Source organism: Tachypleus tridentatus, chromosome 10 (genome assembly GCF_004210375.1).
Source record: "Tachypleus tridentatus isolate NWPU-2018 chromosome 10, ASM421037v1, whole genome shotgun sequence".
Classification (NCBI taxonomy): domain Eukaryota; kingdom Metazoa; phylum Arthropoda; class Merostomata; order Xiphosura; family Limulidae; genus Tachypleus; species Tachypleus tridentatus.
The window spans coordinates 13,276,836-13,290,471 of NC_134834.1; positions in this window are offsets into that span (position 1 = coordinate 13,276,836).

A 13,636-nucleotide genomic window follows, 5' to 3' on the forward strand; every position below is an offset into this window, starting at 1 on the left:
ATTAGGAACGTTGTAGCATGTTTGGGATATCCTGGCAACAAGAACCTCTATAGTATACTGATGTTTCATTATGAACGTTGTAGCATGTGTGGAATATCTTGGCAACAAGAACCTCTATAGTATACTGATGTTCCATTAGGAACGTTGTAGCATGTGTGGAATATCCTGGCAACAAGAACTCCTCTATAGTATACTAATGTTCCATTAGGGAACGTTGTAGCATGTTTGGGATATCTTGGCAACAAGAACCCTATAGTATTCTAATGTTCCATTAGGGAATGTTGTAGCATGTGTGGAATATCCTGGCAACAAGAACCTCTATAGAATACTGATGTTCCATTATGAACGTTGTTGCATGTTGCAGATATCTGGCAACAAGAACCCCTATAGTATACTAATGTTCCATTAGAACGTTGTAGCATGTTTGGGATATCCTGGCAACAAGAACCTCTATAGTATACTGATGTTCCATTATGAACGTTGTTGCATGTTGGGGATATTCTGGCAACAAGAACCTCTATAGTATACTGATGTTCCATTAGGAACGTTGTAGCATGTGTGGAATATCCTGGCAACAAGAACCTCTATAGTATACTAATGTTCCATTAGGAACGTTGTAGCATGTTTGGGATATCCTGGCAACAAGAACCTCTATAGTATACTGATGTTCTATTATGAACGTTGTTGCATGTTTGGGATATCCTGGCAACAAGAACTTCTATAGTATACTGATGTTCCATTATGAACGTTGTTGCATGTTGGGGATATCCTGGCAACAAGAACCTCTATAGTATACTAATGTTCCATTAGGAACGTTGTTGCATGTTTGGGATATCCTGGCAACAAGAACCTCTATAGTATACTAATGTTCCATCAGGAACGTTGTTGCATGTTTGGGATATCCTGGCAACAAGAACCTCTATAGTATACTGATGTTCCATTAGGAACGTTGTAGCATGTGTGGAATATCCTGGTAACAAGAACCTCTATAGTATACTAATGTTCCATTAGAACGTTGTAGCATGTTTGGGATATCCTGGCAACAAGAACCTCTATAGTATACTGATGTTCCATTATGAACGTTGTTGCATGTTTGGGATATCCTGGCAACAAGAACCTCTATAGTATACTGATGTTTCATTAGGAACGTTGTTGCATGTTTGGGATATCCTGGCAACAAGAACCTCTATAGTATACTGATGTTCCATTATGAACATTGTAGCATGTGTGGAATATCCTGGCAACAAGAACCTCTATAGTATACTGATGTTCCATTAGGAACGTTGTAGCATGTGTGTGGAATATCCTGGCAACAAGAACCTCTATAGTATACTAATGTTCCATTAGAACGTTGTAGCATGTTTGGGATATCTTTGGCAACAAGAACCTCTATAGTATTCTAATGTTCCATTAGGAACGTTGTAACATGTGTGGAATATCCTGGCAACAAGAACCTCTATAGTATACTGATGTTCCATTAGGAACGTTGTAGCATGTGTGGAATATCCTGGCAACAAGAACCTCTATAGTATACTGATGTTCCATTATGAACGTTGTTGCATGTTGGGGATATCCTGGCAAGAACCTCTATAGTATACCAATGTTCCATTAGAACGTTGTAGCATATTTGGGATATCTTGGCAACAAGAACCTCTATAGTATTCTAATGTTCCATTAGGAACGTTGTAGCATGTGTGGAATATCCTGGCAACAAGAACCTCTATATATACTGATGTTCTATTAGGAACGTTGTTGCATGTTTGGGATATCCTGGCAACAAGAACCTCTATAGTATACTGATGTTCTATTAGGAACGTTGTAGCATGTTTGGGATATCCTGGCAACAAGAACCTCTATAGTATACTGATGTTTCATTATGAACGTTGTAGCATGTGTGGAATATCTTGGCAACAAGAACCTCTATAGTATACTGATGTTCCATTAGGAACGTTGTAGCATGTGTGGAATATCCTGGCAACAAGAACCTCTATAGTATACTAATGTTCCATTAGAACGTTGTAGCATGTTTGGGATATCCTGGCAACAAGAACCTCTATAGTATTCTAATGTTCCATTAGGAACGTTGTAGCATGTGTGGAATATCCTGGCAACAAGAACCTCTATAGTATACTGATGTTCCATTATGAACGTTGTTGCATGTTGGGGATATCCTGGCAACAAGAACCTCTATAGTATACTAATGTTCCTTTAGGAACGTTGTAGCATGTTTGGGATATCCTGGCAACAAGAACCTCTATAGTATACTGATGTTCCATTATGAACGTTGTTGCATGTTGGGATATCCTGGCAACAAGAACCTCTATAGTATACTGATGTTCCATTAGGAACGTTGTAGCATGTGTGGAATATCCTGGCAACAAGAACCTCTATAGTATACTAATGTTCCATTAGGAACGTTGTAGCATGTTTGGGATATCCTGGCAACAAGAACCTCTATAGTATACTGATGTTCCATTATGAACGTTGTTGCATGTTGGGGATATCCTGGCAACAAGAATCTCTATAGTATACTAATGTTCCATTAGGAACGTTGTTGCATGTTTGGGATATCCTGGCAACAAGAACCTCTATAGTATACTCAATGTTCCATCAGAACGTTGTTGCATGTTTGGGATATCCTGGCAACAAGAACCTCTATAGTATACTGATGTTCCATTAGGAACGTTGTAGCATGTGGGAATATCCTGGTAACAAGAACCTCTATAGTATACTAATGTTCCATTAGGAACGTTGTAGCATGTTTGGGATATCCTGGCAACAAGAACCTCTATAGTATACTGATGTTCCATTAGGAACGTTGTTGCATGTTTGGGATATCCTGGCAACAAGAACCTCTATAGTATACTGATGTTCCATTAGGAACGTTGTTGCATGTTTGGGATATCCTGGCAACAAGAACCTCTATAGTATACTGATGTTCCATTATGAACGTTGTAGCATGTGTGGAATATCCTGGCAACAAGAACCTCTATAGTATACTGATGTTCCATTAGGAACGTTGTAGCATGTGTGGAATATCCTGGCAACAAGAACCTCTATAGTATACTAATGTTCCATTAGGAACGTTGTAGCATGTTTGGGATATCTTGGCAACAAGAACCTCTATAGTATTCTAATGTTCCATTAGGAACGTTGTAGCATGTGTGGAATATCCTGGCAACAAGAACCTCTATAGTATACTGATGTTCCATTATGAACGTTGTAGCATGTGTGGAATATCCTGGCAACAAGAACCTCTATAGTATACTAATGTTCTATTAGGAACGTTGTTGCATGTTTGGGATATCCTGGCAACAAGAACCTCTATAGTATACTGATGTTCTATTAGGAACGTTGTTGCATGTTTGGGATATCCTGGCAACAAGAACCCTATAGTATACTGATGTTCCATTAGAAACGTTGTAGCATGTTTGGGATATCCTGGCAACAAGAACCCTATAGTATACTAATGTTCTATTAGGAACGTTGTTGCATGTTTGGGATATCCTGGCAACAAGAACCTCTATAGTATACTGATGTTCTATTAGGAACGTTGTAGCATGTTTGGGATATCCTGGCAACAAGAACCTCTATAGTATACTGATGTTCTATTAGGAACGTTGTAGCATGTTTGGGATATCCTGGCAACAAGAACCTCTATAGTATACTGATGTTCCATTATGAACGTTGTAGCATGTGTGGAATATCCTGGCAACAAGAACCTCTATAGTATACTGATGTTCCATTAGGAACGTTGTAGCATGTGTGGAATATCCTGGCAACAAGAACCTCTATAGTATACTGATGTTCTATTAGGAACGTTGTAGCATGTTTGGGATATCCTGGCAACAAGAACCTCTATAGTATACTAGGAACGTTGTTGCATGTGTGGGATATCCTGGCAACAAGAACATCTATAGTATACTGATGTTCCATTAGGAACGTTGTAGCATGTTTGGGATATCCTGGCAACAAGAACCTCTATAGTATACTAATGTTCCATTAGGAACGTTGTAGCATGTGTGAATATCCTGGCAACAAGAACCTCTATAGTATACTGATGTTCCATTAGGAACGTTGTAGCATGTGTGGAATATCCTGGCAACAAGAACCTCTATAGTATACTAATGTTCCATTAGGAACGTTCTAGCATGTTTGGGATATCCTGGCAACAAGAACCTCTATAGTTTACTGATGTTCCATTATGAACGTTGTTGCATGTTTGGGATATCCTGGCAACAAGAACCTCTATAGTATACTAATGTTCCATTAGGAACGTTGTAGCATGTTTGGGATATCCTGGCAACAAGAACTTCTATAGTATACTGATGTTCCATTATGAACGTTGTTGCATGTTGGGGATATCCTGGGAACAAGAACCTCTATAGTATACTAATGTTCCATTAGGAACGTTGTAGCATGTGTGGAATATCCTGGCAACAAGAACCTCTATAGTATACTAATGTTCCATTAGGAACGTTGTAGCATGTTTGGGATATCCTGGCAACAAGAACCTCTATAGTATACTAATGTTCCATTAGGAACGTTGTTGCATGTTTGGGATATCCTGGCAACAAGAACCTCTATAGTATACTAATGTTCTATTAGGAACGTTGTTGCATGTTTGGGATATCCTGGCAACAAGAACCTCTATAGTATACTGATGTTCCATTAGGAACGTTGTAGCATGTTTGGGATATCCTGGCAACAAGAACCTCTATAGTATACTGATGTTCCATTAGGAACGTTGTAGCATGTTTGGGATATCCTGGCAACAAGAACCTCTATAGTATACTGATGTTCCATTATGAACGTTGTAGCATGTGTGGAATATCCTGGCAACAAGAACCTCTATAGTATACTGATGTTCCATTAGGAACGTTGTAGCATGTGTGGAATATCCTGGCAACAAGAACCTCTATAGTATACTAATGTTCCATTAGGAACGTTGTTGCATGTTTGGGATATCCTGGCAACAAGAACCTCTATAGTATACTGATGTTCCATTATGAACGTTGTAGCATGTGTGGAATATCCTGGCAACAAGAACCTCTATAGTATACTGATGTTCCATTAGGAACGTTGTAGCATGTGTGGAATATCCTGGCAACAACAACCTCTATAGTATACTAATGTTCCATTAGGAACGTTGTAGCATGTTTGGGATATCTTGGCAACAAGAACCTCTATAGTATTCTAATGTTCCATTAGGAACGTTGTAGTATGTGTGGAATATCCTGGCAACAAGAACCTCTATAGTATACTGATGTTCCATTAGGAACGTTGTAGCATGTGTGGAATATCCTGGCAACAAGAACCTCTATAGTATACTAATGTTCCATTAGGAACGTTGTAGCATGTTTGGGATATCCTGGCAACAAGAACCTCTATAGTATACTAATGTTCCATTAGGAACGTTGTTGCATGTTGGGGATATCCTGGCAACAAGAACCTCTATAGTATACTAATGTTCCATCAGGAACGTTGTTGCATGTTTGGGATATCCTGGCAACAAGAACCTCTATAGTATACTGATGTTCCATTATGAACGTTGTTGCATGTTTGGGATATCCTGGCAACAAGAACCTCTATAGTATACTGATGTTTCATTAGGAACGTTGTTGCATGTTTGGGATATCCTGGCAACAAGAACCTCTATAGTATACTGATGTTCCATTATGAACGTTGTAGCATGTGTGGAATATCCTGGCAACAAGAACCTCTATAGTATACTGATGTTCCATTAGGAACGTTGTAGCATGTGTGGAATATCCTGGCAACAAGAACCTCTATAGTATACTAATGTTCCATTAGGAACGTTGTAGCATGTTTGGGATATCCTGGCAACAAGAACCTCTATAGTATACTAATGTTCCATTAGGAACGTTGTAGCATGTGTGGAATATCCTGGCAACAAGAACCTCTATAGTATACTGATGTTCCATTATGAACGTTGTAGCATGTGTGGAATATCCTGGCAACAAGAACCTCTATAGTATACTAATTTTCTATTAGGAACGTTGTTGCATGTTTGGGATATCCTGGCAACAAGAATCTCTATAGTATACTAATGTTCTATTAGGAACGTTGTTGCATGTTTGGGATATCCTGGCAACAAGAACCTCTATAGTATACTGATGTTCCATTAGAAACGTTGTAGCATGTTTGGGATATCCTGGCAACAAGAACCTCTATAGTATACTAATGTTCTATTAGGAACGTTGTTGCATGTTTGGGATATCCTGGCAACAAGAACCTCTATAGTATACTGATGTTCTATTAGGAACGTTGTAGCATGTTTGGGATATCCTGGCAACAAGAACCTCTATAGTATACTGATGTTCTATTAGGAACGTTGTAGCATGTTTGGGATATCCTGGCAACAAGAACCTCTATAGTATACTGATGTTCCATTATGAACGTTGTAGCATGTGTGGAATATCCTGGCAACAAGAACCTCTATAGTATACTGATGTTCCATTAGGAACGTTGTAGCATGTGTGGAATATCCTGGCAACAAGAACCTCTATAGTATACTGATGTTCTATTAGGAACGTTGTAGCATGTTTGGGATATCCTGGCAACAAGAACCTCTATAGTATACTAGGAACGTTGTTGCATGTGTGGGATATCCTGGCAACAAGAACATCTATAGTATACTGATGTTCCATTAGGAACGTTGTAGCATGTTTGGGATATCCTGGCAACAAGAACCTCTATAGTATACTAATGTTCCATTAGGAACGTTGTAGCATGTGTGGAATATCCTGGCAACAAGAACCTCTATAGTATACTGATGTTCCATTAGGAACGTTGTAGCATGTGTGGAATATCCTGGCAACAAGAACCTCTATAGTATACTAATGTTCCATTAGGAACGTTCTAGCATGTTTGGGATATCCTGGCAACAAGAACCTCTATAGTTTACTGATGTTCCATTATGAACGTTGTTGCATGTTTGGGATATCCTGGCAACAAGAACCTCTATAGTATACTAATGTTCCATTAGGAACGTTGTAGCATGTTTGGGATATCCTGGCAACAAGAACTTCTATAGTATACTGATGTTCCATTATGAACGTTGTTGCATGTTGGGGATATCCTGGGAACAAGAACCTCTATAGTATACTAATGTTCCATTAGGAACGTTGTAGCATGTGTGGAATATCCTGGCAACAAGAACCTCTATAGTATACTAATGTTCCATTAGGAACGTTGTAGCATGTTTGGGATATCCTGGCAACAAGAACCTCTATAGTATACTAATGTTCCATCAGGAACCTTGTTGCATGTTTGGGATATCCTGGCAACAAGAACCTCTATAGTATACTAATGTTCTATTAGGAACGTTGTTGCATGTTTGGGATATCCTGGCAACAAGAACCTCTATAGTATACTGATGTTCCATTAGGAACGTTGTAGCATGTTTGGGATATCCTGGCAACAAGAACCTCTATAGTATACTGATGTTCTATTAGGAACGTTGTAGCATGTTTGGGATATCCTGGCAACAAGAACCTCTATAGTATACTGATGTTCCATTATGAACGTTGTAGCATGTGTGGAATATCCTGGCAACAAGAACCTCTATAGTATACTGATGTTCCATTAGGAACGTTGTAGCATGTGTGGAATATCCTGGCAACAAGAACCTCTATAGTATACTAATGTTCCATTAGGAACGTTGTTGCATGTTTGGGATATCCTGGCAACAAAAACCTCTATAGTATACTGATGTTCCATTATGAACGTTGTAGCATGTGTGGAATATCCTGGCAACAAGAACCTCTATAGTATACTGATGTTCCATTAGGAACGTTGTAGCATGTGTGGAATATCCTGGCAACAACAACCTCTATAGTATACTAATGTTCCATTAGGAACGTTGTAGCATGTTTGGGATATCCTGGCAACAAGAACCTCTATAGTATTCTAATGTTCCATTAGGAACGTTGTAGTATGTGTGGAATATCCTGGCAACAAGAACCTCTATAGTATACTGATGTTCCATTATGAACGTTGTAGCATGTGTGGAATATCCTGGCAACAAGAACCTCTATAGTATACTAATGTTCCATTAGGAACGTTGTAGCATGTTTGGGATATCCTGGCAACAAGAACCTCTATAGTATACTAATGTTCCATTAGGAACGTTGTTGCATGTTGGGGATATCCTGGCAACAAGAACCTCTATAGTATACTAATGTTCCATCAGGAACGTTGTTGCATGTTTGGGATATCCTGGCAACAAGAACCTCTATAGTATACTGATGTTCCATTAGGAACGTTGTAGCATGTGTGGAATATCCTGGCAACAAGAACCTCTATAGTATATTAATGTTCTATTAGAACGTTGTTGCATGTTTGGGATATCCTGGCAACAAGAACCTCTATAGTATACTAATGTTCTATTAGGAACGTTGTTGCATGTTTGGGATATCCTGGCAACAAGAACCTCTATAGTATACTGATGTTCCATTAGGAACGTTGTAGCATGTTTGGGATATCCTGGCAACAAGAACCTCTATAGTATACTAATGTTCTATTAGGAACGTTGTTGCATGTTTGGGATATCCTGGCAACAAGAACCTCTATAGTATACTGATGTTCTATTAGGAACGTTGTAGCATGTTTGGGATATCCTGGCAACAAGAACCTCTATAGTATACTGATGTTTCATTATGAACGTTGTAGCATGTGTGGAATATCTTGGCAACAAGAACCTCTATAGTATACTGATGTTCCATTAGGAACGTTGTAGCATGTGTGGAATATCCTGGCAACAAGAACCTCTATAGTATACTAATGTTCCATTAGGAACGTTGTAGCATGTTTGGGATATCTTGGCAACAAGAACCTCTATAGTATTCTAATGTTCCATTAGGAATGTTGTAGCATGTGTGGAATATCCTGGCAACAAGAACCTCTATAGAATACTGATGTTCCATTATGAACGTTGTTGCATGTTGGGGATATCCTGGCAACAAGAACCTCTATAGTATACTAATGTTCCATTAGGAACGTTGTAGCATGTTTGGGATATCCTGGCAACAAGAACCTCTATAGTATACTGATGTTCCATTATGAACGTTGTTGCATGTTTGGGATATCCTGGCAACAAGAACCTCTATAGTATACTGATGTTCCATTAGGAACGTTGTAGCATGTGTGGAATATCCTGGCAACAAGAACCTCTATAGTATACTAATGTTCCATTAGGAACGTTGTAGCATGTTTGGGATATCCTGGCAACAAGAACCTCTATAGTATACTGATGTTCTATTATGAACGTTGTTGCATGTTTGGGATATCCTGGCAACAAGAACTTCTATAGTATACTGATGTTCCATTATGAACGTTGTTGCATGTTGGGGATATCCTGGCAACAAGAACCTCTATAGTATACTAATGTTCCATTAGGAACGTTGTTGCATGTTGGGGATATCCTGGCAACAAGAACCTCTATAGTATACTAATGTTCCATCAGGAACGTTGTTGCATGTTTGGGATATCCTGGCAACAAGAACCTGTATAGTATACTGATGTTCCATTAGGAACGTTGTAGCATGTGTGGAATATCCTGGCAACAAGAACCTCTATAGTATACTAATGTTCCATTAGGAACGTTGTAGCATGTTTGGGATATCCTGGCAACAAGAACCTCTATAGTATACTGATGTTCCATTATGAACGTTGTTGCATGTTTGGGATATCCTGGCAACAAGAACCTCTATAGTATACTGATGTTTCATTAGGAACGTTGTTGCATGTTTGGGATATCCTGGCAACAAGAACCTCTATAGTATACTGATGTTCCATTATGAACGTTGTAGCATGTGTGGAATATCCTGGCAACAAGAACCTCTATAGTATACTGATGTTCCATTAGGAACGTTGTAGCATGTGTGGAATATCCTGGCAACAAGAACCTCTATAGTATACTAATGTTCCATTAGGAACGTTGTAGCATGTTTGGGATATCTTGGCAACAAGAACCTCTATAGTATTCTAATGTTCCATTAGGAACGTTGTAACATGTGTGGAATATCCTGGCAACAAGAACCTCTATAGTATACTGATGTTCCATTAGGAACGTTGTAGCATGTGTGGAATATCCTGGCAACAAGAACTTCTATAGTATACTGATGTTCCATTATGAACGTTGTTGCATGTTTGGGATATCCTGGCAACAAGAACCTCTATAGTATACTAATGTTCCATTAGGAACGTTGTAGCATATTTGGGATATCTTGGCAACAAGAACCTCTATAGTATTCTAATGTTCCATTAGGAACGTTGTAGCATGTGTGGAATATCCTGGCAACAAGAACCTCTATAGTATACTGATGTTCTATTAGGAACGTTGTTGCATGTTTGGGATATCCTGGCAACAAGAACCTCTATAGTATACTGATGTTCTATTAGGAACGTTGTAGCATGTTTGGGATATCCTGGCAACAAGAACCTCTATAGTATACTGATGTTTCATTATGAACGTTGTAGCATGTGTGGAATATCTTGGCAACAAGAACCTCTATAGTATACTGATGTTCCATTAGGAACGTTGTAGCATGTGTGGAATATCCTGGCAACAAGAACCTCTATAGTATACTAATGTTCCATTAGGAACGTTGTAGCATGTTTGGGATATCTAGGCAACAAGAACCTCTATAGTATTCTAATGTTCCATTAGGAACGTTGTAGCATGTGTGGAATATCCTGGCAACAAGAACCTCTATAGTATACTGATGTTCCATTATGAACGTTGTTGCATGTTGGGGATATCCTGGCAACAAGAACCTCTATAGTATACTAATGTTCCTTTAGGAACGTTGTAGCATGTTTGGGATATCCTGGCAACAAGAACCTCTATAGTATACTGATGTTCCATTATGAACGTTGTTGCATGTTGGGGATATTCTGGCAACAAGAACCTCTATAGTATACTGATGTTCCATTAGGAACGTTGTAGCATGTGTGGAATATCCTGGCAACAAGAACCTCTATAGTATACTAATGTTCCATTAGGAACGTTGTAGCATGTTTGGGATATCCTGGCAACAAGAACCTCTATAGTATACTGATGTTCCATTATGAACGTTGTTGCATGTTTGGGATATCCTGGCAACAAGAATCTCTATAGTATACTAATGTTCCATTAGGAACGTTGTTGCATGTTGGGGATATCCTGGCAACAAGAACCTCTATAGTATACTAATGTTCCATTAGGAACGTTGTTGCATGTTTGGGATATCCTGGCAACAAGAACCTCTATAGTATACTGATGTTCCATTAGGAACGTTGTAGCATGTGTGGAATATCCTGGCAACAAGAACCTCTATAGTATACTAATGTTCCATTAGGAACGTTGTAGCATGTTTGGGATATCCTGGCAACAAGAACCTCTATAGTATACTGATGTTCCATTATGAACGTTGTTGCATGTTTGGGATATCCTGGCAACAAGAACCTCTATAGTATACTGATGTTTCATTAGGAACGTTGTTGCATGTTTGGGATATCCTGGCAACAAGAACCTCTATAGTATACTGATGTTCCATTATGAACGTTGTAGCATGTGTGGAATATCCTGGCAACAAGAACCTCTATAGTATACTGATGTTCCATTAGGAACGTTGTAGCATGTGTGGAATATCCTGGCAACAAGAACCTCTATAGTATACTAATGTTCCATTAGGAACGTTGTAGCATGTTTGGGATATCTTGGCAACAAGAACCTCTATAGTATTCTAATGTTCCATTAGGAACGTTGTAGCATGTGTGGAATATCCTGGCAACAAGAACCTCTATAGTATACTGATGTTCCATTATGAACGTTGTAGCATGTGTGGAATATCCTGGCAACAAGAACCTCTATAGTATACTAATGTTCCATTAGAACGTTGTAGCATGTTTGGGATATCCTGGCAACAAGAACCTCTATAGTATACTAATGTTCCATTAGAAACGTTGTTGCATGTTTGGGATATCCTGGCAACAAGAACCTCTATAGTATACTAATGTTCCATTAGGAACGTTGTTGCATGTTTGGGATATCCTGGCAACAAGAACCTCTATAGTATACTGATGTTCCATTAGGAACGTTGTAGCATGTGTGGAATATCCTGGCAACAAGAACCTCTATAGTATACTAATGTTCCATTAGGAACGTTGTAGCATGTTTGGGATATCCTGGCAACAAGAACCTCTATAGTATACTGATGTTCTATTATGAACGTTGTTGCATGTTTGGGATATCCTGGCAACAAGAACCTCTATAGTATACTGATGTTCCATTATGAACGTTGTTGCATGTTGGGGATATCCTGGCAACAAGAACCTCTATAGTATACTAATGTTCCATTAGGAACGTTGTTGCATGTTTGGGATATCCTGGCAACAAGAACCTCTATAGTATACTAATGTTCCATTAGGAACGTTGTAGCATGTTTGGGATATCCTGGCAACAAGAACCTCTATAGTATACTGATGTTCCATTATGAACGTTGTTGCATGTTGGAGATATCCTGGCAACAAGAACCTCTATAGTATACTAATGTTCCATTAGGAACGTTGTTGCATGTTGGGGATATCCTGGCAACAAGAACCTCTATAGTATACTAATGTTCCATTAGGAACGTTGTTGCATGTTTGGGATATCCTGGCAACAAGAACCTCTATAGTATACTGATGTTCCATTAGGAACGTTGTAGCATGTGTGGAATATCCTGGCAACAAGAACCTCTATAGTATACTAATGTTCCATTAGGAACGTTGTAGCATGTTTGGGATATCCTGGCAACAAGAACCTCTATAGTATACTGATGTTCCATTATGAACGTTGTTGCATGTTTGGGATATCCTGGCAACAAGAACCTCTATAGTATACTGATGTTTCATTAGGAACGTTGTTGCATGTTTGGGATATCCTGGCAACAAGAACCTCTATAGTATACTGATGTTCCATTATGAACGTTGTAGCATGTGTGGAATATCCTGGCAACAAGAACCTCTATAGTATACTGATGTTCCATTAGGAACGTTGTAGCATGTGTGGAATATCCTGGCAACAAGAACCTCTATAGTATACTAATGTTCCATTAGGAACGTTGTAGCATGTTTGGGATATCCTGGCAACAAGAACCTCTATAGTATACTAATGTTCCATTAGGAACGTTGTAGCATGTGTGGAATATCCTGGCAACAAGAACCTCTATAGTATACTGATGTTCCATTATGAACGTTGTAGCATGTGTGGAATATCCTGGCAACAAGAACCTCTATAGTATACTAATGTTCCATTAGGAACGTTGTAGCATGTTTGGGATATCCTGGCAACAAGAACCTCTATAGTATACTAATGTTCCATTAGGAACGTTGTTGCATGTTGGGATATCCTGGCAACAAGAACCTCTATAGTATACTAATGTTCCATTAGAACGTTGTTGCATGTTTGGGATATCCTGGCAACAAGAACCTCTATAGTATACTGATGTTCCATTAGGAACGTTGTAGCATGTGTGGAATATCCTGGCAACAAGAACCTCTATAGTATACTAATGTTCCATTAGGAACGTTGTAGCATGTTTGGGATATCCTGGCAACAAGAACCTCTATAGTATACTAATGTTCCATT